The sequence below is a fragment of the Apis laboriosa genome, unplaced genomic scaffold, assembly GCF_014066325.1.
Source record: "Apis laboriosa isolate Shangri-la unplaced genomic scaffold, ASM1406632v1 scaffold38_cov145, whole genome shotgun sequence".
Classification (NCBI taxonomy): Eukaryota; Metazoa; Arthropoda; class Insecta; order Hymenoptera; family Apidae; genus Apis; species Apis laboriosa.
Window position 1 is genome coordinate 1,392,053 of NW_025223092.1, and position 27,682 is coordinate 1,419,734.

General features: G+C 24.3%; 1 protein-coding gene and 1 long non-coding RNA gene across 2 annotated transcripts in view; both read right to left on the reverse strand.

The window, feature by feature from the left end:
- LOC122715550 (inactive rhomboid protein 1) overlaps positions 1-27,682 on the reverse strand; it is a 348,614-nt gene that overhangs the window by 179,853 nt on the left and 141,079 nt on the right. The window lies entirely within an intron of this gene.
- Positions 8,677-12,577, reverse strand: LOC122715551. The gene is made up of 3 exons (XR_006346857.1): positions 12,347-12,577; positions 11,150-11,284; positions 8,677-9,019 (listed from the first exon to the last, which is right to left on the reverse strand). It is a non-coding gene; the product is annotated as an uncharacterized LOC122715551 (long non-coding RNA).

The window sequence follows — 27,682 nt, forward strand, 5'->3', positions numbered from 1 at the left end:
AAAATAAAATAAAATAAATTTATGTTTTGAATGAGTATTATTAAATATTTATGAATTTCATGTCAATTATAATATTTATATAATTTCGACAAAAACGATATTTTTCTTCAAAAATTAATATCTAATTAATAAAAAATCAAATATATCATAAAATATTGAATTTCTATTTCATATTTTGAAATAAAATTTAAAATTATAACACTATAATGACTTCAACAATTATCTAAAACTAAATAATGTATCTTAATATTCGAGAAACAATTCGAATATAATTTCTTTTCGTAATGATTCGTTAACAATTTATCACGATATTAATAAGAAATTTTATATCTTAAAAAAAAAAATAAATAAATAAATAAAAAAGCATAAAATATTTACCGTAAGAATTTGATTCTCGTGAGATGAATAATATATCTTAATCTAGTTCATTCTAATATTCGCAAAGTTATAAATTTTTTTCAAAAGAAAGAAAATTAATATCAATTAACATCTTCACCGTCAGCATAATAACGCAGCATCTTACGTAAATTGTTAATTTTCACGTAATATGGAAATAAACGAGGAATTATATAATGCCATCGTTGATAACTTGTCTTTTTTTTTTATCGTTTATACATTTCTTCTCGACATGAAACACGAAGTTTACTCATCATCCACGAAGAACGTTCCCACAGGTGGCTTTAGAAACCGCGTATCAAGCATGTTTGCTTGTGAAATGCTTGTATGGTCTGTCATGAACATGCACAAACATGTCTTAATTTCCATGCACAGAGGTTTCCCTTCCTGCAGCATCAATGTTTTCTACATTTCAATGAGAAATTCTTCGAATAGAAGCCATATTTCGTGATAAATGAACGAATATCAAAGATTCGTTATGGTTTCCAATAGAACTTGAAAATATGCTATTAATGTATTGCATTACAAATATTTCAATTTGCACTATCAATTTTCAAATATCGATGAAAGATCGAAAAATGAAAAATGTTTTTAAAAATGATAAAATGATTCTAAAAATAAACTTTCAATATTATATATTCTTTGTATAACGAATATATCGTTGATTTTAGAATTCAAAAAAATTTTTCAAATATTCATTTAGAATTTATCAATTTATCAATCGAATACAATCTATTGATTTTATGAAAATTATCTAGTTTCCTTCGAAATATTTTAATATTTTTGAAAAAATATATAATATATTTTCTAAATTTAAGCACATAAAAAAAAATTATACAAATGAAAATAATGTTCAAAATATTTTATAATAAATATTTTTTTATTTTCAAATTTATAACAAATTTATTCTTTTTTTAAAACAACAAGATTAATAATAATTTACAATACAATAAGATTAATAATAATTTACAATAGAGCAAAATTTGACGAATATATTAGTCTATTTTTAAATTCTGAAAAAAACAAAATTTCATATATATCAATCAATTAATTAATTAATCAATCCTTTAATTAATTACGTCTCTTTTTCTCAATTTAAATTCCTCTATTTTTAAATGTTTCATACGTTTAGAGCTGAAAATTTCGAAAATTTTAAATTCATGTAAAAAAACTTTCAAATTTATATTCGCAAAAAAATTCCCGAGATCGTACGAGATCGAATTTCGTGCAGGCAAACGCGAAAAAATATTAATCCACTATATCAAGATAATCTCTCCCCCATACAAATCCTCCATATTTGTCCTTCTTTTCTCGTATCGTGCGTTTTTCTTTACAAACGATATCTCTGCACGCACTGTAATGCGTTGCAATACCATTCTTCATCCCCATCAAACTACCTACGCGAGATAAAATCTCGGCTGCGTCATCTATCAGGAATCGAACTCTTCAATTACATCAACGAGTCAACGAAGACAGAGACAAACGATAAATGGTAAAAATTAATGAATATGAATAAAAATAGATAAATCATAAATGAATGAACTGTAAATTATTGGACATCTATCCTTTTTTCGTTTTTATTACAAATATAAAAATATAAAAAGGTGTAAAATTATTATGCGCTTTTTAGTTAAAGTATACTTCTTCGAATTATTCGAAAAAATTTTATTGTTTATTGTTTATTTTTTTTTTATAAATTTTAGGATATAAATTAAACTGTTTTAATTAGATTTACTAAATCTGTGTTTACATAGTAATTTAAAAAATAAAATAGAATTTTAATTACAGGCTGTATCGATTTTTACTTTTCTTTCAACATATATGTATCTTCATTATATCATTTATATCACTTATCTGATATGTTAATACGTAATAAAATGATGATATTGATGATATGAAAGTTATAATTATATATATAATAGTAAAGTATGGAAATTATAATTGTTAATAAAAAAATATTTACTTATCACATCTTTATAAAATTAATAGATCAGTAATTAATATTATTTTCTATAAAATATATATTTATATATCTAGATAAATTGGAATTAAATATACTATCATATATTAATCAAATGAGGTTTATTTATATCTATCTAATTTTATTCTATCTGATAAAATCAAATAATTTATATATTATAATAAATAAATAATTAATAAATTAAACAATTTGAAGAAACACAACCATAAAAAATTCTTTATATTATATTACATAATAAATTTTCCAAATAATCATCATTAATATAATCATTATTATACACAAATATATATTATCAAGAAAAATAAAACATTATTACAGATTCTTCTTCACACAATTTCATTGCGTAAAATTGAAAATCTTTAAAAATTAAAATTTTAACCAAAAATCTACTATTAATTCAAAACTGATGTAACAAAAACAATATTTATCTATTATCCTCTTCACACCAATGTTCATTCAATTCACTAAATTCTCCATCATTCGATTCATTACTACTAAGGTTCCAAATTACTAACAAGCAACCACGAAATTTTATTTCCATCACTGCGCTTTATGCCATGATTTATTTGCAAACCATCCCCTCGAGTTTCCCAGAATTTATCTGAAATTCGATTTCAAACGAGCGCAACGCTTCGAGTCGAGTCCACAATTTGCATCCCCTCTCGAAAACAAGACTTTCTATGGGGGGTGAAACGTCGACCGATATCCCCGCCATTCCACTTTCGATTCACTATAACGAAAGGGGTGAACTCGTACAGTTCCATGAATATTTCATATGTGTCTCTCGATGTATCGAGAACTCTTCCAACCTCCAATCCTCCCTCCAATTCGGTCTCCCTTTGTAAGAATGAAAAACCGTTGTGCGTCGTATAATTTCGAGGTTTGTTCTCGCGAATATCCCTTACATCTTCCTTATAGAAGGCATACAGGAATATTTTTTCCATCCGTGGGTAACGTTTTCCTCGTTCTTTCTCCTTTTTTTCCTTCTTTCTTTCTCTCTCTGCTCGCTTCTTCTGCTCGCTTCTTTCAGCTTGATAATCACCTCCAGCCTTCCGTGAATACTCACTGTCCTTTTTTATGATGGAAATTAACGGAGTATAATGTAAATCCTCTTTCAACCCCCCTCTCTTTCGTGTATCTTTTATGCGTCGTAATGCGGATCCCGTCTCTCCGCGGCGCACTGTGTAATTAGCGTGGTAAATATGTATAAAACGTGGCCGCGGCTTTCAGCGATAACAATCTTCCGCAGCGGCCGACGATGACGCCCGCAAATTTTTCTTGAATAATTCCGTTTTTTAAAACGGAGCGGACGGGGGACCACCACGAGTTTTCCTGCTTGGAAAATCGAGACGAGTTTCGTTATCGCCGTTGACGAACGGCCAAGGGGAAAATGTAATTCCCCCCGCGGTTTCCGTGACCGTGGACCGTGGTGATTCTTTTTACTTTACTCACACTTTACTTTACACTTATTTACACTACTTCTCGATCTCTCGTTCTTACGTTTGTCGCGTTGAATTTTTTAAGAATTGACGGTGTGCATATAGCGTTTAGAGATTATTTAGATAATTTTGAAAGACTTGTGGGATATAAGAGGGTTTGTGTAATGAGAAAAAGAAGTATATGTATATTATATTAGAAAATGTAGTAGAAGTAAGATTTTTCTTTTTTTTTCTTTTTCTTTTTATATTATTCTTGATTTTTAATGTCAAATAAAAATGATTGAAAAACTTTTTTGAATCATTTAAAAATTATTTTTAATTGATTTAAGATAGATTTAAGATAAAAATTATTTTTGTTGATTTAATAGATTTTTATTCAATAATTTAATTTTTGTTATTTAATTTAATTTTTATTTTCAACAAATAATATATTTCTTATTCAATTTTGAATAAAGGAACGAGATTTAAAATAAATCATTTTATGACATTTTATATATTAATTTTAAAATATCTTAAAATAAATTTATAATATAAAAGTAAGGAAAAAGTATGATGATATAATAAAAATATGAATTAAAAAATAGAAAAATATTTGGAAACATTTCAAAGAAAAAAGAAAAAATTAAAACTTCAAAAATTTTACGATGCCTCAAAAATTAACTTGCCAGATCTTTTTTATCGATTTTCTGAAAAATTAGAAATAAATTTTTTTATCAAAGAGTTAAAAATAATTTCCGTTTTCTTTAATCAAGATGTTTCATATATATATCTGATTCTTATATATCTTTTTTAATGAAATTTTAATTTTTCTTCAACTTTATTACTCTATTAATATAATTAATTTTAATGAATAATTGTTTATATTTTTTTCAAACTTTTTAAATTTTATCATTTAGCCATTTTCTTATTTTCTTTTATTTTTCGCAATACACATATATAAGCTAACGGAAATTTCGATTCAGAATTCTGCTTTCAGATCTTAACAGCTACCTAGAATTCCAAGTATAGACAAAATCTTGGAATCGATAACGAGAAAGTTTCGAGAATTCTACGAGCGAGGATTATGTGAAAGTATCGCGTACCAACTGCAACATTATAAAGTCTATGCCGAAGTCACCAAGTGTTTGCGGGGATGGCACGAAGACATTTCCGGTGGCTTTATTCAAATCAGAAGAATAAATAACGAAGTGGCGACCCCGCCAATAGTAAAGCTTGACAATATCGATCTGTCTGTTAAAACTTACCTCGTTAAAAGATCATCAAGATAAAGAAAGAAACCAACTAAATATGCTGTAATTGTGATGCAGTAAGAGAAAATCATATAAAATCATATATCCGATTGCATATTTCGAGTCATTTATGAACTTTTGGGGAAAAAACTTTGAAACAGATTTTATTTTGAAGATATATTATTATCAATGTATTTTTCAAAATTTCTTGAAATTGAATCGAAAATGTGCACATTAAAAATGTGCTCAAATTGAAATTTAAGATTTTTATGGGATCTTAATATACAATAAAGTAAAATACATTTTTATTTATAGTTAGTGAATCTCATAATGAAATAAATTTTGTTTATTCTAAAAAGAAATCTTTCTTTTTTGTAGGAATATAAATTTAATATAAAAATAAAAAAAAAAGAAATATTTTAAGCCTTTTTGTATAATTTTACAAATTATTGCAAAAGTTATGATATTAATAAATTTTTTTGCATAAATAAATGAAATCCTATAAATAAATTTTATAAATTACAATTATTAAAATTATTAAATATTTATTCAATTATATATAATGAAACTATACTTGCAAATATATTGTATTATTTATTAAATTATAAATTATTGTACAAAATATATTGAAAATATTTGTGAAATAATGAATGAATATGAGATATTTTTTTATCTTCATTTACAATTTAAAATAGTAGTCTGAAAAATTTTATATTAAATACGATATAATATTTTAATACAAAATAAAATACTTTCAAAAAATAAATTAAAATAAAATTATCTGCAAATTTACAATACTTTATGTATCCATGTACAGTGACAATCTGAATATACATTTTACAAAAGTAATATTTATTTATATTAATAATTATTTAATCGATTCCAATCAATTTTCAATATACGCAACATAAAACTAAAATTCATCAAATAGATAAATGTCTTCAAAATGTATATACTCGCTTTTCACTGTCTTCAAAAACTGAACATCAATAATACTCGAGACAGTCGTTCCACGAATAATCCGTTATAACACAACGTAATACCTTATTCAAGTGATCAAGAATGTGCTTGGAACAATGACAAATAACTCAACAATTGCTACGATATCGCGGAAACTTAGAAATTTCCCTCTAAAAAGAGAATTCTCGAATAGACATGAAATCCTCTCCTCCATTTCTTTGGCGCATTAAAAAACAATGAAACCCTTCAAGTTGCCAGTGACGAGAACTACAAATACTCGCTCGTCGAAGTTAACAACAGCCACTTTGAAAGGAGACAGCTGCATCTATACGCCTAATTCCCAGGCCAGTCGTTCACACCACACTCGGTTTTCCACTCCGCGTTCATTCGTGAAAACGCAATTCCCACTCTCGACGACCTTTCTTGCCCATAGGTACGTTTAATTTCGAAATCAGTTTCGCTTTGTACAGTTGAAATAACTTAACACCAGTTTGCCGCCAAGAGAATATCTCAATCTCTTGGGATATGAATAAACCAGTAGTGATGGGTTTGAGCAGGTAAGTAGATTCGAATATACTGGTTAAATTCGGATTATAGGATATTTATATCGATTAATAACTAATATAAAAGTTTTCGTGAGAATGAATATACTTTCTATTTTTCAATGTATTTTAAGTATAACAATGTTTTTTCGTATTGATCGAAATTTGATTGTGAACAAAATATTAAAATAATTTCAAGTAACAATGAAAATAAAAAGAAAATTAGTGAATTAGTTTTTATTGCTTTCAAAAAATAAAAAATCGATTAAGTGTATTTTTAATAAATACTGTGTCCTAGATATAAATATATTACAAAAAAGACAATAATAAATGTATCACTTGATTACTTATATTATGCAATATATCTAATAATAAAAAGAAATCTATAAATATTTCTAAGTAGTCGATTGTTTTAAAAAAAAAAAAAACTTTAAATTAACTATTTTTGAATCTAAACATTTATTATACATAAATAACATATTTTATAGACATAAAATATACATATATTTTTTTATTTAATAATGAGAAACAAAAGTATTTTATTTCTTAATTTTAAAGTTTTTACTGAATGTTTCTTAAACTTTTTGACAAATTTTAAAAATCGAGCATCAAAAATTTGAAATATTTTTTAAAAATTAAACACAATAAATGTCTTAAGATTTTTAAGAATTTTGAGAAAAAATAAATTAATAATTAAAATTTGTCCAATTATTGACTAGAAAGCAATATTATATCAAACATTAATAAAATGATTATTATGTGAAAATATATTTAAAACAAATCATGCTCGTTAAAATAAATCCAAAATGATTATACAAATAATATTATATTCCATAATAAATATCATGGATATTATATAAAAAAAACCTGAAATATCTCAACTTCAGTATTTTATTTCAATTTACGTATGTGGAATTCAATTTAAATGACTTTATACATATTGAACTTTTCGCTATCCTCTCTTCTCTATCTCTCTCCTATCGTGAATGAAAAAGAAAACAGGCTTAGATAACTGATATAAAAGAGAAAGAGAGTAAAGCTTGATAAACTAACGCACTTAAAATTGTAAAACGTTATATATATATATATTTTGATACAAAGGAACATGTACGCATATATATATACGTACATATATTCATAAAAGATATAAGCTATCTCTTTTAAAAGTAAACCTTTTGAGATAAGTTAAGGATAGAGTTTGCTTTTGATATTCACGACTTATATAATGGATATAGAGAATTTAATATAGACACAATTTGCTGGGTAATTTTTAGACCCTTGGGACTGGCGGTGTGTTTAATAGTCTTCTTATGTCAGTTCAAGGATTAATAGTCATAGCAGCATTCGATGCAATTGCATTGCGGTTTGTACAATCTTCGTAATAGTCGATTAAAAAAGGTATATTTAAAGGTATAGCTAAATTCTTACTTGAATGAGTTAAGTTTCAAGTGGTAAGAGAAATTCGCGCAGATTTATAATGAAGAATTTAAAATAATATTTGAAATAATCTGAATATAAACTTAAGATGTTATTTCAAACAATTATTTCTCGCGAATCTAAAAAAAAATATTATTTCAATTGATAACTTCCAATTACTCTATCTTAAACAAATATTTTCCCTAAATTTTTAAATTTTATTCAATATGATTTCAAAAATAAATTTAATATCATTTTATTCCAATAAAATTAATTTACTAATTATCAGCAACATTATATTTTTCTTACAATATATATTTTTCTACAAATCCAATATAAAACTGTAAACATTATTAAAATATAAATGATCAATTCCATCATCAACGAAATATATTGCAAATTAAATTCTATTAAACTTCGAATTGACTTGTCATATTAAATAATGTGATTAACGACATCACACACATAGACAGAAAATGCAAGAACATCGATGACCGTCCAGTTAGTCATAGAAAAACGAGGATGAAGCGATACATGGAAGCATTCTGACCCGATATAACCTAACATGATTTAACGGAATTCTCCAAACTATCTACAGAACTACGACAAACGAAAGAGAGAGAGAGAGAGAGAGAGAGAGAGAGAGAGAGAGAGAGAGAGAGAGAGAATAAAAGAGACAACAGAGAGAAAGAGACAAGATAGAGAGACAAAGGAATAAAAAGGAATAATTAAGAGAAAGAGAAAAAGAGAAATACAGAGACAGAAATACAGAGGAATTTAAAGATCGAAAGAGAGAGAGAAAGAGAGAGAAAGGAGAGAGAAGGAGAGGGAAATGTGCAAGCAGAAGAGTAAATCAAACGCACGTGACTCATGGCAGCGTTAACCGCTTCACAGCCGGAAATGGGATCAACACCTGCATGTATTACCATCCTCGCCGATGCGCATTGCCGTCAGATGTGCTGGACGATCGCAGATGCAACGCTTGCTATTTTGTACGACAGTTGTCCAATATTGTATAAGCATCCGGGACTTGCCCATTGAATGGATTTGTCAAGGCTTTAAAAGAAAGGAAATATCGAGTGGCAAGATTGAGATTAACAAATGCGGTGTACAATGATATTTTTGATTTCGATTGATTAAAAATGGATGAATTATACGATATTGATGTGATTTTGCATTGGCAATGCTTTAAGATTTTACATTTTTCTTTAAATATATAATTAAGAAAGTCGGTTTTATTTAGAATATAAATAGAATAAAAATAAAAAAAGTTGCGAATGTTTGTATAAATATAGTATGAAAGTAGAAAGTTTTATCATATATTAAATAATTTACTTTTTCATTTTATTATTTTTAATAAAAAACATATATTTAAAGTTATATATATAAGTAATTATTTAAATCCTAAAATAAATAAATAAAACCGAAAAATATGAAAATAATAAAAAAATAATAATATAAAAATATAAATATAAAAATATAAAAAATAATAAAAGAAATATTTTAAATAAATATAATATATTTTGAAATATTTAAATTCTGTATCACATAGAGAAATAAAAATACTAAAAAAAAAAAAAATCAATAAAGTTAATTGAATTATAAAAAATAAATATTTTCCTGTTTATATATTCGCTATTGAAACTTTTTTTAGAAAAATTTATTCAGTGTTATAGTAATTATGCAACAACATATTATTATGAATAAATTACGAATGTTTATAAAAATATATGATTTTACAAAATTTAAAAATAATTAAACTTGATCGACTATTCATATGTTATTATTTAATATTAGATTTAATATTTTGTTCTGAATGATACTGAATTCCTAAATCTAATCAAAAATTTCTAACGATATTTATTAACAATTCTATTCTAATTGTGATAAAAAAATAAATAAACAAACACTAACATAACAAATTGTAGTACAACATGTTGCATTTCCTCATTATATGCAAATGTATTCAAAATATATTTACTATTATAATAATATAGAAATTTAAATTTATTATCTTAATATTTCTTCAAAATAGATATATTAAATATACTAAAAATTATTGATTGTACATATTACATTCTATTTAGAATTAAACTCGTTGTGGTTATATATTTTCACATTTATTGACGCAATGTTATCAGTGTAAAATCGTATTGCTCATCTGCATCGAGCTTTAGTACATACAGACGATGCCAATTGGCATTATTATTCGTTCCGAGTTTCGTTTGTTAATATCCGCCCTACACATAGGACCATGTTCAGACTCATGGATATTGTTTGCAGACATGTATCCACAGATAAGGTTCCTGGATGTCTGCAATTCACAGACTGTCGGCTAAATTCTGTGAAATATGATCACTATAGTATGCACTGCACGATATAATTATTCGTATATATATAATTATTCGTTTATATAACCGCAAACAATATCTTAAGTCTGGTCACGATCATCTTTAGTAAAAAAAGAACACACGTTGTTATGAATACTATAATTAAAGAAAGATTCACGTGATATAACAGATTCAATTTATTGTGCAATTTATTTTTTTTTTAATTTATTATATAGCAAATTTAATTTGTAATAATTATTAAGAAATATATTTTATATAACTGTAATGGAAATTTACTTTTAATAGCAACCTCTTGACGCATATGTGTTAATATTGTTATTATTGTTATAGCTGTTAAGCTTAATGTGTACAAATGTATAAATTAGAGAGCATTGAAAGAATTGAAATCGTACCAATGTTAAATAATACATAATTCTATTATTCTATTAACTATTCTGTTAACTATTTTAAGTAATTATTTTAATCAATTTGAAAAGTAGATTTCAAATAAAAAAATTCTATAGTATATATGACAATTATTGCAATATGTTATATTAATATTAGATTATAGTATATAACTATTAAAATTAATAAAATTATAATATTATAATTATAATAAAATTATAATATAATTAGAATTAAAAATTGCTACCAATTTTTCTTATATATAATCATTAGAAAATCACTTTCATATAAAAAAATTAATATATAAAAGAAACTGATATTTTGAGAATTAAAATTATTTTTTTATCTAGATAATTTACATGAAACGCAACATTTTCAATAGTTACAGAAAGTGAATAGTATGACGTGTTAAGATTATATAAAATACAATGATATCATTTTTATTACTTACATTATGTTGCTCGAGCAGGTAGAAAGAAACTAGAAATACATCATTGAACGAAGTAATCGTCGAAGAGAATTTGTTCGAAAAGTCGTCAAAACTTCACTTCCACTTTGAATCTCGTAACTAATTATGCCTTGGAATCTATGTTATAAATATTTATGTAATTTTATTTTTTTTATAACAAGCACTGTAACATTTCAATGTTACATACTTTCATAATTAATAATCAATATAAATTAAACTTGTAATATTTGCATACATTGTTCTTTGGTATATTTTAATTTTGATTGAGAAAAAATATAAAAATAAAATAATATATAATATATAATAAAATATAAAAATAAAAATATTTCAATGTTTCTATAACAATAAATATATATTATTATATTTTATGACAAAATATCGATAAATCTTTAGTCATGTTAATAAATATTTCAAATGCTTATTTGAATGAATATACATATTTCATTTTTTGGAGCAATAATATAAAACTTTTTTTCTATGAATAGAATTTTTATTTCATTGTATTATAATCTTCAATAATTATTATAAATTATTTAATTTCAAATATCATTTCTAAAAAAAAATTAATTAATGAGTATACTAGATGATTCAATAATACAGATTTAAGTCTGACTTACGATTATCTTAAATAAGGATCATAAAAATTATCTTGCCATAAATTTCTTTTATCTTTTGATATGACAGAACGAACTTTTGCAGCAAATTGCAATAAAGTAACTCTATTTCTTCTATAATACTTTTGAATATGTAGTTGTGTAACATTTTTAATTTATTATTAATTGATTGCAAATATATTAAATATTACTTATTTATTATTAAAACCATATATATTTATATATCTAGACTTATAAAAGAATATATTAATCATTTCAAAATTAATATGAAAAATAAAAAATTTATTTCTTTTTATTATATATTATTTCTTTTTATAAAACCGCTTTTTTCGCCATTTTTTTTTTCAAATATAATAAATTTCATGCACTAAAATTGACATACAGAATAACGTTGAAATATATAAAATAATTTACGTATACACATAACAAATTAAAAACTTAAGAACAATGTATGTAATAATTGTGTGTATATGTGTGTGTGTATGTGTAATTATATCTAAACATTCAGTAGATATTTAATAATTAAATACAAATTCGCATTAAAAAAGATCGTTTATATGTTTACCTGCACTATTTTGACACAAGATGTAGTCTCTTTCGCTTGAAACACTTGTCGCATTTTATTTTCTCCTTTCATGTACTATTATTAGTAGAAACGACACACATAAAAAAAATAACATATCTTTGAATTTCATCGGAAAAACTTTGTTATACAGTACACTAATTATCCATAATATTTACCAAAATAATTGGAAAAATTTACCATACGATCAACAAGCTGTGTCACTGACCATGGTCTGCGGTTAACTGCGCGGACAAGATGCGCAGTAGACGAATACACGTGTTTTTCACGACACAATGCTTCGTACTAACGACAACTGTGGATCGATCTTAAGACATAACCTTTTCCAATAATAGTTTTTATCATTGAAATAAGATCATACTCTTTCTAATCTGAATTATTATATATAATCTTGTCTTTCAAATCATTTCAATTCACTTTCCCATGAAATTTAAAATGTTGTTTTAAAATTTTACTAAGAATAAAATTATTGTCTATTATTTTATAAATAACTATCAATAAATATTAATTTTTAATTAATTATTTATGTTTATTTATTCTTTTTCGATACATATATTATTATTTTGTTTTATATGCTATTTTATATTTCAATCAATTATGATTAAACAAAAATAATAGAAGAAAAATTGAAAAAAAATTTGTATAAAATTTGAATAAAATGAACGAAGAAAATAAATTTTACAATTCTAATTTTGTTCAAAATATATCGTATAATTTTATATGATATAGTATAACGGCATTGACGATAGAATAGAAACGAAGAAAAAGAATATCGAGGACACTGACAATCGTGACGATCACCGATGTAACAAGAATAGCTTGTTCAGAATTCCATGATCGGAACGAAGAAAAGAAATGAATACTGATCAGAGAAGGAGGGAGATGTCTTACTCAATCTTCAAGTGAAAGTAAGCACAGTGTTCGTAAAAAATGATCATTTTTTATGATAGTTTTCTTTACTATACTTTATTATTCTATACTTTCTTACTATTTTCACTTTTATATATATCATATATTTTCACTTTTCACTTTTAATAATAAAAAATATTATAAATAATATAAAAAGATAAAAAATAAAAATGTATTCAAAATTAATTTAAATATATATACTTTATTTAAACATTTAATTATCATTAGAAAAAATATAAAATTTCAAAAATAAAAAAAAACAGCATATTTAAAAAAAAAGAATACTTTTCGTTTTTTTTATCTTCTACTATCAATATAAGAAAAAAGAATTCTGAATAAAGATACGAAATATAAATAAGATATGAAATACGATAAGAAATATTAAAAGATTATGAAAAATTATCAAAAAAGAATAGATAAGTAAAAATATAAAATTTAAGAAGCAAAAATGTTGAATTTTAAATTCATTATGTAATTATGTGTGTAATTATAGAGGATAATGCGAAATTGTTAAACGCATCGACATCGAATTTCATAGGCGATGCACGCAACCTAATTTAATAGTGCCTAGACTGATCGAAACTGCGGACAATTAATTAGCAATGTGTCGGACATTTCGCGAGGAAATCCGACAGGTGGACGCGACGATCTGCTAAGTTACTGATTAGACCTTCTGAACGCGACAGGTGGTTGAAATTTGTCCTCATTTTATCATAAAATAGAAATCCATACATTGTTTCAATCTTATCATTTATGCTTTATAAGATAATATTCATAAACTATGTATACTCTATGTATACTCATGAATATAAATTGTACATTTTCTTATAAATGCAGTGAAGAAAAATTATATAAATTTTGAAATTAAATTATTTGATTATTCTAAAAAAAATTATTCATTAATTATACATTCTTTGGATATTTTTAGATTCTGTTTTGTTCTTTCATGATTATGGAATATATTTAATGGAATATTTATTATTTATGTTTTTAATAATAATGTGTACACCATTTTGCAAGTTTCATTGTTTTATATTAATAAATAATTAACATAAACTAGAAATAAGAAGAAATAAATATATGTTTGAAATTATTTTATTCGTATTAAAAAAAATTTCAAAATATTTTCAAAGTTATTTACTATCAAAGGATTAATAAAGATATTTTTAAAAAAATCAATTAGTTTAAAACAGCTGACTTTTTAATATATTAATATATTATCATTAAATAATAAAAATAACTGTCGAATTTAATATTTCAGATATAAAAGAAAAAATTAAATTTTTTAGCCTATTATAAAAGGATAATATGTTTGTCCAAAAAACGCCAAGAGCAAATATGAAAAGATGATCGCGTCTCTCATAGTTTAAATGTAACGAAACACGCGATTTTCTCTTAGAATTTAAATTTTAAAAACGTCTTTAGTTTTTCGTAACTTCAATATTTCCGCCGTGTACATTTGAAAAAGCGCACACTCCGTAAATTCGCATAGCAATCCTTAAAACATCGTGATGCTTTGGTTGTTTTAAGAATTCTACTCTACACAGATAAAATGATACACGCGCATACATTTTGTTACGCGAATTCTCCTTTGGATATCCCTATAAAATCCACAAACGTACAAAGGGGATAAGAAACGAACTTCTTGATCTACAAATCAGATTTTTGAATGAATATATATTTTACATTGAAATAAATTGATATAGAAAAAAAAGATTTGAATAAATTTACTTCTTTGATGAAATGAATTGCTGAATTGATTAAATGATTAATATCATATTTAACAATTTTTAATCTATGAGAAAATTACAATTTTATAATTACAATTATAATTACAAAAAGAGAATTTGAAAAAAATATGATATGAAAATTATTAATTAAAATATTTAATTATTTCAGAAGAATATAAATAATAATATGAAAGTAATTATAATATTATTTCCTTTAATTCTTGTTTTATTTAATTAATATTATTGAATTAATTGGAATATTTATAGAAGACTATTTATAATACTAAATTTTTTATATTTTTATTTATTATCTTCATTTTCCAAAATGAAAATTTCTGTCATATATTATCGATTTTTTGTTCGTTATTTAAGCAATATTAATATATAAATAAATATGAATATGCATATATTTTTAATTTTGCAATTTGCAATAATATTTTATATTATAAAATAATAAAAAATTTGTAATATTATTTTATATATATTATATATTTTTTAATTAACGTATTTTTTAATTTTAAACGTATATACAGAATTTAATTTTAGAAATATTATGTCATTTATTATGCTATATAATTTAGAAAAATTTTATAAATATCATAGTTGTCAATAAAACGTCTTCTTCATGTTTTTGTTTGCATTCATTTTATTTTTAGATAAAATATATAAAAATTAAAATTTAAAATATATAAAACATTAAAACTGCTAGTGATATCAAAAATAAAGAGAAATATTTTAGATTAGAATTATTTAAAATTAACAATGATTGTTGAAATTTATTATCAATATATTTTGTAAAAATTATAAAGACTGAATAAAATGAGAAATAATTGATATTGAAAAATTTATGAATGAAGAATTTACGAATTACTGAAATTATTTTAATTTTATAAAAATTAAAAAAATTTTTAAGCTAATAAAAATAGAGAAAATGACTTCGTACATCTGATAAGATAAATAGCTCGATTATCGTGAATTTCTCCAATTATTAATCAATCAATTAATTTAAAAATTAGTAAAATAATACGAAGTGATTAAATTACTATATTTTCAAGTATTTAAAACTTAAATCTTTATTTATTTATATAATTATCTGTATATTTTTCATTTCAATAATTTTTTTTTTTAAATATGAAAAATATTTATCGAAAATATGAATGTGCCAAGAATCAAGGATTAATCAGAAACTAATAAATATTTCACTGCATATGATATAAGAAATTACGATTATTAAAAATATTAAATTTCCATATTATATAAAATTATCAATAGATATGTAAAATAACAATTTAAAATAACAATAAAAAAGTATTAAATAAACGCGACATTTTCTTAATAAAAAAAAAAAGTTAGTAATCAACTTATAACATATAAATTTTAATACAAAAAAAAAACAATTAAAAAATATCTTCAAATTATTCAAAAATTCTCTGAAAGCATAAATTAAATATTCATTAAATAAATTATTTACTCTATAATATTGTAATTATTCATTTTTTTTTCCATATAAGAAATTTAAAGAATGGTAAAATATATATACACGATATACACACGATATACACACGATAGTGCTCATTATTAACCAGGCACGACGAACATAAATCATATGTACACTTGTTTTGCGGACAATATTATTGTTCAGGTAGATGCTGTCGCTGTTATCGGACGGCTGATTTGCACGTTACGCCGCAATGGTAAATTCGAGTTATCCGTACGGGCGCATTTAGGGCACAACATGCGCGCGACTTATTTATACTGAATGCAAATTGATATGTGTACATCGAACATTGGGGATATGTACACATGCATGACGTCGGTGATTGGCATCCGATGCGTTCTCTTGCAAGAGCTCGCTTCAATCGGTCGGTCAAAATCCTGGACAATTATGAGCACCGTGCAAATACCTTGACAATCACGGAATATTCCAAAGTATTGCCTCCAATCAACCGAGTTATACCCCGGATATTATGATTAAAAAAAAAATTGGAAAATTTACCAATTTGAATTCATTGCGAATTTTTTCCTTTTTTTTTTTTTCTTTATTAAGATATTATTTTGCAGTTGATAAATAATTTTCGTTTGGATATATGTAAATTTAATTTTAAAATTCTTTATCTAAGATTGATATGATTTTAATTTTAAATTTAACAAAATTGTAAATTTAGAAAAAGAGAGATTAAAAATATTGAGACATTATTTTGTGGTTAATAAATTTTCGTCAGATATATATTTAATTAAAAAAATAGAGATTTTTATAATAATTTATTACTTCATAATTGAGTAATATAAATTTTTGCAGATATACGTTTCACACTGAAAACTTGATATGGCATTCATAATTTATTACCACAAAAAATGCAATGTATTAAACTACAATTCTACAGATATTTTAAATAAAATCATAAATGTTAAAATGTTAAAATAAAATTTTTGAAGAAACAATGATATATATATATGAAATATTTAAACTCAATTATAAATTGCATTTTCGATTTTGAATAATTTGCTAGGATTCATACACATGTTTTGATAACTGTTTAAACATGAAGACATCTCAATCAATGCACTGTTCCAGCGAGGAATGATTTATACGTAGTTCATCTTGATGGATGGATGGATGGCTTATCAAACTTTATTACCGAATATGTGGACGCCATCGAAGTTACCAGATTTCGACATAAATTAGAAAGGACAAGTAATGTGTTCCGATTGAATCGAAATAACAATAATTGACGTTTGACAAATAATTTTCTTCAATGAAAATATGTAAATAATAGAAATTTTTTGTTTTAAATATTCATAAATATATCAATCATTTAATGGCCAAATTTTTGTTATTAATGAATCGATAATAAATGACAAAATTTCGAAGAAACTTAATATATTTGATTTTCTATAATATGAATTCTTTTAAATAAATTGTCAAATTCACTTTCAACTTTTTTTATGTACACTATATTTTATTATATTATTATTTTATTCATTTTTATCGAGTGAAAGAATGCTTACTCTTGAATTTCGATGAATATTAAATGATAATCGCTTTCTTCATGTAAAGATACAATCCATGCAATTCGATAATTTAAATTTAACAATAATAATAACAGTAAAATTATCGAAATCAACATTTTTTAAATAATTATTTACTTCAAGAAACAAATAGCAATAACAAATAAATAACGTTCATCTCTTAATATCCAAAACAAATCTTTATTTTTTAAAAAAGAAATATAAAAAAAATCAAATATCGTCAGTTTTTTTTAAAATTAACAACAATAAAAACAATTCTGATCAAACCATTAATAAAAAAAAATAATTAAAATAATCACATTAGCCAGTACATGTTCCAATATAAAAATAATAAAAGTATGTGTTTTTCTTTCTTTTTTAACAACTGTTGGCTGAATTTGATATAAAAATTACACTTCAAAATTGCACTTCAAAAACTGCACACAAATTTGAGATATATCATATTGTGTCAAAAAAAGGTATTTTTAACAAATACTTGTAGCGAGGATTTTTTTCGTAAAATCAAAACCAATATTTGAAAGTTTTCTACACATTCTAGGTGACTCGAAACATTTATCTCTGCTATTTGAATAATCTTCTTAAACTTTTTTTTATTGCATCTGTTCGTTTTACGAGCAAAAGATTTTATACATAAAAATTTATAGTGAAAATTTGTGGAAATCTCGAGAGCAAATCCAGCATTCTGGTCTTATAAATATTGGATATAAACTCGAAAAGGAAAATTGAAAAATTAATCCACCGTGAAAAAAGTAAGAAATTAAATATTCTATGGAACGGTTCACGAAGATCAAGTTTTCAAGATCTTGATGAAATTATAAAGAAACAAATTTGTAGAATATTATTTAAAAATCTTCAAATCTCCAAATTGACTTTATTTAATAATCAAACATCAATTTAAATCGCTTAAAACTATATGCATAATGAATAATAACGTAAGATTTTAGAATATGTAGAATTTTTTATGATAAATATTAATTTAATAATTAAATAAATAAATAAATAATTAAATAATTAATTAAATAATAGTATCAAAGTTTGAAAAATTCATTCGTGAGATAATTTTTTCACAATTTTTAATATAATTCGAAGAAGAATGCTATAAACTTCCATAACTAATTACTAAAGAATAAAGTTCTAAATTTAACACATATCTCTTTTTACTTCTTTTTTTATTATTTTTTAATAATTCTAATAATTAAAATACTTAAATAATTCTAAATAAATAAATAAATAATTCTAAATACTTCTTAATAAAATAAAATTAATTTTTATTTTAAATAATTTATTAATTAGCATATATTATAAAAAATTATATTGCATTAAAAATATGAAAATAAGTAAATATTCCATCGTATTTTTTAAGTTTTTCATTTCATTTTTGTACTATTGTGAACCAAATACAATAATATAATAAATTTTTGAATGGACATATATGTATAACGAAATAGAGTACACACATATAAAGTATTTTTATCATTTTTTCCCCAATGCTTTACAAATTATATTAGAAATAGAAATGCAATATGTTTTAATTATACAAATATATAAATAATTTAATTATCCAAATACAAGAAATCATCAAACTATCAATACACTGTATCTTCACTGTATATTTCATTTTAATATTTCCAATCTACTAAAAATCTTTTAGAATCAAATAGAATTTCGATATTTTTGTTAAACAACAAGGATTCAAAAATACATATACATATGCTTTTTAAATCATTACTCAAATCGTTCACACAAATTCAAATTAATCATTTCCAAATCGTTCATCAAGCTAAAAGCTCTTCTAAACCGAGACGATCCACGAAATATCAAATCGCTCGTTCCACGATGGCTATCTTGTATGCACGTCCCACGATTATGGCAATGATCTCTGTGTCTCAATCCTAACGCGTAGAAATGCATCGAGGATAATACAAGGATCGCCGCAGCCGGATCCTGCGGGTTTCCTCGCAGTTATAACAGAATATTCGCGCTAGCCCATCGCAATCCTATTCCCCTCTGACAATTCTGCCATTATCTTGTCCATAAATGTGTCCAGGAGAATTCACAGAGAAGCTCTGATATAGTTAGTTCCGTTCGTAGAAACTCTAATGACCGAGTATCAATGTCGTCACCTTAGCGATAATGACAACGGTTAATTACTTTTCAACGAGATCGATGATCCCTTCTCCTTTTGTGTTCACGTGAATCAAAAGTTTTTAGAAATTAATCCGTGCAATGATAAATGAAGATTTTGTATTTTTCCTATTTTTAGGATAATTTTTTAATGGAATATTATTTGAGATATGCTGCTATTCTCTTTATAATTAAATATCTAGTATTTCGAAAAATTTTTTGGTTTATAATTACTTTCATATTCCTCTTTTACTGAGGATAAATTTTATAATTTTTTAAAATTTGTAAATTTTTTAATTTAGAATATTTTTATTGTACAAGGAAAGCAAATTTTTCATGAAAGAATTTTTATTTTTTCAAAATTCTAACCTAATTTTTAGTTTTTTAATTGATGTAATATATTTAATTGATAGCATGCACGAAAAATTTGTAATAATTATTTCAAATAATTGTACAAGATATTGCAATTAAATAAAAATTATGTTTCAATAATAATAATTAAATATCGATGGATAATATTTAATAACACAATAACAAGATTTATGTCAAGATATATATTTTAAAATCATGAAAATTAAAAAAAATCTTCAAATAATTACATTAGTTATATTAATAGAATTTCGAAAAATATTTTAAATAAAATTTTCAAAGTATCTTCCATCGATACAATAATGACATTTTGAATATTTCGCACAACATATCATTACAATATTTTATTTTACTTTGAATGAACAATTCAAATAAGATGATTAAAGTTATTCAGATTTAATTACTTTGAATAATTAAAGCTACTCCTGCTACTCTTTCGCGGAATCAAGGATTGAAAAGTGACACAGATAGTTAGAAATTTAATAAATTTCATAGGGGAAGGAATGCGTACGTACGCTTCGTTTTCCATGAAAAATGTCTCAACATGTCCCAGCAGAGGATTTCGAAACGCATCAAAGGCCTTGATCCTTCAAGCGGATTAATTCGAGGAAAGTTCTCCACGAGTTCCGCGCGTTTCCACTTCCTTCTATTCCGCTCGTTAAAAGATATAGTATCGAAGGCTGAATGTTAAACCGTCTCTCGCATGCAGGAGGTTAACGTGGATTTGGACGAATTACAATTAGCTTAACAGTTGGAACAATCGCCATTTTCATCGATATACGCTTGCATAACTAAGTAGAGATCGCTTCGAGTGATTCGAAACACAAATGGGTAGAAAGGATTGCAAAGAGGAACAAAGAAGATAAAATTAGTATTCCTAATGGAAACTGTCAGCTATGATAAAGAACTTTCCTGTACAACAGTTTTCTGCTCTATGAAAATATCAAGAGATTTTTGAGATAAATAATGACACAGGTGAAAAATAAGATAAAGAATAATGCAATGCACAAAGGAATATGAGACTAAAAGGGATTGTTGGTTGATGTTCCAGATAACTCCTTTGAATAGATAATATTCCATAGTCTATTCGATTTAGCTTTATTTCACAAAGTAGAGCTCATGCGTATTTCTGAAGTATAATCTATTAAAAAATAATATATTTATTATTCGTCAAGATACACGAAAATCTTTTAAGATTCTTATTAATTAAAATTTAAACGGTGTGGAATTAAAAATACAAGAAAAATATTAGACGTTTTAATTTATCATTAAAGCTCTTCTGTAGATCTAACAATATCAATGAATTAACAGATTATAAATTCTAACTAATACATAAATTTATATTCATATTTATAGAGTTAAAGAAATTCTATATAATACTAATAATATATTGAAAAGTTAGTCATTAATAACAATAAATAAATAATACGCAATAATAATCTTTAAAAAAATCAGAGTTAAGTTTGAACTAGATTAAAAATTAATTTATCAAAAATATTAATAATATATTTAAAAAACTAGATTTATCAATATTATCAAAAATAAATAATTAATAATAACAAGAAATTTTAGAAGGTTAGAATTACTAATATGAAATGTATGCATAAATATATACATATATAAATATATAAAATATATTATAACAAATTTTCTATTATACAATTATCTTTGTAAAATTTTAAACATATAAGAAATTTATTATATATCCTGTATATATATATATATATTTATTTTTATATATTTATTATGATATTTCATTTTCTAAGCATTACAAAAATCAATGTTAATTTGCAAAAATTTTTACAATTTTAATAATTACGAAAACCAATTTAAATAATCCGATAATTCTATATATAATCTGATAATACAGATTCTCCAAAATTTATCCATAGAATAGAAGATTATTTCTGGATTTTTAAAGTTATCCGAAAAACCAATTATCCAATAGAAAGATATTCATCCCCTGTCGGACAATTGTTGGATCAGTTAAATTAGGTGATCCATTTAGAAGACTAGAGAATTTAGTCGTTCGATCGGAACGATTTTTCTCAATCGTTAAGCCAAAGTAATTAGCCAAAAGTATGTTAAATCAGTAAGAGTGAAGCAATTTCAATTTATTTCTGTCATGCTCCCCTTCCGCAGGAAGGAATTATATTGTCCGAGGGATCAGTAACTAATTAAAAGTTTCGCCTCTTCCGGCATACCCTGCTCAATCAACGACAAACTAACAAGGGATGTCAGTCTCCTTTATCTAGTCTTAGCTCGATGCAAGAGGCGTATTAGTATTCATTATACTAAGCGAATGGTTTACTCTAAACTGTGATAGAACACACGTATCCCTTAGGAATGACTTGAATCGTTAAATAATTCAAATTCAAGAGGTATCGATTCAAAGATTGTTTGACTTTGATCTCAAAACGAATGTTTAATAGTTAAAAATACATATTAATCGTTTCTTAGAATAATTATTTAAACAATTATAAACGATAAGGATATTTTTCTTTGATTTTTATAATGAATGATATATTTGTACAGTTAATTCATAATTAATCAATAAGAAACAGAGTAAATAAATATAAAATGAAATTGGATATACAATAATATAATATAATAGAATAGAGAAATAAGAATAGAATAATGAAAAGTAAATGAAAAATAGTGCAAACAAAAATTAAATCGAAGCTTGAATATGTTTCTTGCCTTTTTAATAATTTGAATATGAAATATAAAAATCAAAAATATAAATATAAAAATACTTAAAGCAATATATATTTATTAAGTTTCTGCTTGCAAATTTTCTTATATAATGTTTCTTATTATGTGTGTCATCAAGAATCTTTATCCTTTTTCTAGTTTTATAATATAATCCATGGGTTTTAACTTAAACTTTCAATTTTATTTTTACAAACTTCTCATACATATTTGCATACTTATAACGATAATAATCAATATATAATCAAATAAAAATATTTGTTATCAAAGGAAAATTCTAAAAAATCAATCTTTCTCTCTATTTTTTTAAATAAATTTAAAAATAAAATATTACATACATATATTGTACGGTTCTTTTCTTTTAACATATTTTTCAATTTCCAGAAATTGGAAGACAAAAAAGTTTTCTAATAAGAAATGAATAGAGCGTGGTTGTAAATTGTTGCACGTGTAATAAATATCTGGTTGCACACTGAATTCGATAATGTCACAAACACGGCCGACCCGATGTCTTGCGATTTATGGAGTAGTAAAGCCACCCCCTGGACAGAGTTTCCACCCCTGCAAGCCACCCGCTTTAGTTTATGTAGTGACCACAGAGAAGCCAACGCCGTTGCTATGGCAATGGCTTGATGTTGCGTGTAATTTCTGACGTTCCATTATGTTCAACCTGTAATGGCCCTGCTATAAGAATAATTGCAGCATTCTAACATAGTTATAAATTAATCTTTTAATTTTAAATGAATTATCGAACCTTGTAATCTTCGCTTCGCTTCTCTTATTTCATAAAGTTTCATATAACATTGAAGAATATTCCTTTTCATTATATCTTTCATTTTAATGCGTCTCATTGTGTCAATTATGTATGCAACTCTGTTAAGTCTAGAGCATAATTTGGTTTTACGTTAAATCATTTATAAATCTGATTCAAAGATTCGTGAATTTCATTTAATAAGATATGAAAGGAATAATATCACAACTTATTTCAAAGAAATATCGTTTGGATCAAGAATTCCTTCTGCATGCGAATTACTCCCTTAGCCCGATTTCATTTGACTATCATTCATTCAGATGATTTCATTTCAAATCTATTTTAAATTCACTTTCGAATGTTGCAAAAAGAAAAAAATATCGATCATTATATTATTTGTCGAAAAATCCAAAAATCTGGAAAATAGAACAAGATTACGAAAGTAATAATAAATGTTCCAAAAAAGAAAAAAGTTGGAAAATTATTAAAAGAGTTGGAACTTCTTATCATAGATTTTGACTTTGAAATGTATTCAAGGTCAAGATTCTGAATAATTTTTCCTTACATATATTCATTGTTTGATTTTAGTTTTCGAAATATCAATAAAAATATTAATTATTTATTTTATTATATATTAATAATATTTTAATATTTATCTTTTACAAAATCTTGTTAGATATTATATAATTTAAAAGAATCAACTCTAATAATTTTGAATTTGACATACTTTGACTTGATTAGAAGTCATTATTTTTATTGATCAGAAGATTTTAATTATTACTCATTATTTATTTAAATTATTGATAAAAAATGTTTCAATAATTACGCAGTTCTCTGTCCTTTTATAGATTTCATAAAAAATATTAGATTAAATAAAATCTAATTCATAGAAATATGAAACCGAATCTTTATTTTAGATTATCATTAAATTGATATTAAGTAATATAACAATGTATTATAAAACTCTAAATAAAATAATAATTATTGTTATTATCTGATTTAATCTAGCTAAATTAAACTTATATTAAACTTGAGATAATTTAATCTAAACATTAAATCTAACCTAACTAAAATCTAAATTTTAAATCTTAGAAGCATAATATATAATATAAAATATATTTATCTATATCTAATCTTTTTTTTTTATATATATAATATATAATATAATAATCTTCAAAATACAAAGGTCTTTTAATTTAATTTAATTTTATACAAGTTTAAAAAACTTCAAAACTTCGAAGATACGAAATAATTCAAGTAATTTAATTCTCTACTTTATTACTTATAATTTAATTTAATTATATGAATTTAAAAAATAATATTAAATGTACATAAATTGAGAAAGCAAGAAAATTTCAAAAGTTTGAAAAATTGATAAATTTTGAACAAGACAAGTTCAAAATAAATTTGTTAAAAAGTTACAAGATTTGTTAAAAAATAGATTTGTCAAAATTTCGAGAAATTCGAAAATTCAAGCAATCTTGTTCTCGACATTCCAACGAGAAAGTTCTACTCAAACAGGAATCATGGCGCCTCGAAGGTGTCTCTCATTTATATTCTCTGATTTCCGGTTCGATGTCGAGAATAGCACCTCGAGTCGGTGCAATCTGTTCCGCAGGATCCTTTGAGAAGGAGGTTAGGAAGGATCTACTCGATTATCGGGAGTAATTAAATCGACTAGTTGGATTTCCATCCAGTACGCATAATTAGGACTTCGAAATTCGAGCGACGATTAACTCGATTGCTCCTTTCAAAGGATAGGATCTCCGTAGTATTCAAGAGAGAGAAGAAAAGAAAAAGGGAAAAGTGAGAAAAGGAAACGAAAGATATAAAACGTGATTCACACTCTGACACTGGAATCCAGCCATCAACTTTTACCTTCTAGAAAGCTTTCAGAATGTCGCCGTTCCATTTAAAAACATCTTTTGACCTAGTTTCTAGTTTAGAAAAAAAAGAAAAACTCACTTTCGTATCTCGGATATATTTTTTCGTCAAACGAATTACAAAAAAATTAATCCTAGATAATTAGAACGAGCAAATTCAACGATTATCGAGTTCTATAGCACATCGTAATAATCCAAATCGATCAAAGAGGTTAGATTAAGTTTGACCGCTATATTTTTGTGATAGGATTAATTCAAGAATTGTATATTATATATAAATATCTAATAAAACTTAATGTTAATTTCTAATATTAATTATCACAATTTATTTTAGTTTGGATGATAGTAGTAGAACATGTAATCAATTGTAAGAAGAAACACAATGAAAATTATTTGTATAATAAAATAATAATAGAATGATAGAAGACATATTGCTATATGTATATCGATCAATAGAATTAAATTTATTTAATCCATTTCCAGATTAATAGGATTAGATCCTCTAAAGTAACAAAAATTAAGAGGATTATTTTCTTGTAATGAATATATATATAAAAAGCTTAATGAAACGAAAGATCCTATTAAAAATAATAGTAAGAATATTCCATTGTAAAAACTACTAAAATATAAATCTATCAATTAGAATAGAATAAGTTTTTTAATATTGAAAAAGATTTGAATTATTTTTTGAGAAGATAAAAAGATATTACTAAAAGGATTACGTGTAAAAAAAAATTTTTTAAAAGAAAAAAAAAGTAAAAACTGTCTTTACCTGAGCTTGTAATAAAAATTTGAAACATACATTTTGTAGATTTATATCTACAGTATATTTGAGATTTATAGATTTATTTCAGCACATATGTTTCAAAATTTCATCGAAATCAGTTGATGCAGAAACAAACGACAGGAATCGAAAAATGTAAAAAATTTTTAAATTTATTACGAAAATATTTCTCAAAAAAACCTGTCATTTTGGATCATGTCCAAATCCATTTTCAAACATTTTTTTTATATATATTAAACTAATTCTTCTTATAAAAAAATTTAAAACTTTTGATCCAATTTTAAGAAATTTATTATATTTATTATACTTTTAAAAAATAAACTAATATTTTTATCCATTATTGATATAGGTTCAGTCTCTTTATATTTATTTTTATATTTATATTTTTAAAAAATGACAAATAGTTAATAATAATTACGATAAATAATAATAAATGAAACAATCTCTGAAAAATACAGCTTCTGAAACAGTAAAGAAATTCTCTTTGTTATTATTATATTTATATATCTCTTTGTTATTATTATAATTCTTTATTGATCCATTCTTCAAATTAATATGATGATATATCTATCCTTTACATAATTTCGAAATCAAAATATATCTTGTCAGAAATAAAATACTTTTGGCTAATAATACATATATCGAATATTAGAATCGATCATTCTCCTAAACTAATTTTTTCAATGATTACTCAGTCTCGTATCTGAAAAGAAAGGGTTGCAACAAGAGCTGAGAAATACCATTCGAAAATATTGCCGGTGGTCTAAGAATGGCCTCTTTCCTATTTCTCTCCTATTTAAATGGAATTGCTTGGCAAATGTCCCTTCTGAGTTGAAGCTCAAGTAAGTGGCAATATTCCACGCGACCAATCAAAATAAGTCATCATTAACAGCACCTGCGACATCGTCGTCCAATTTCGTTAATCGAGTTCCATTCTACATTGGAAAAATTTGCTCCCCTTCTTCTCGATAGAGTTGGGGATTGGCTATACGATTTTAATATCGCCGGTAGATGCGCGAGAAGCAG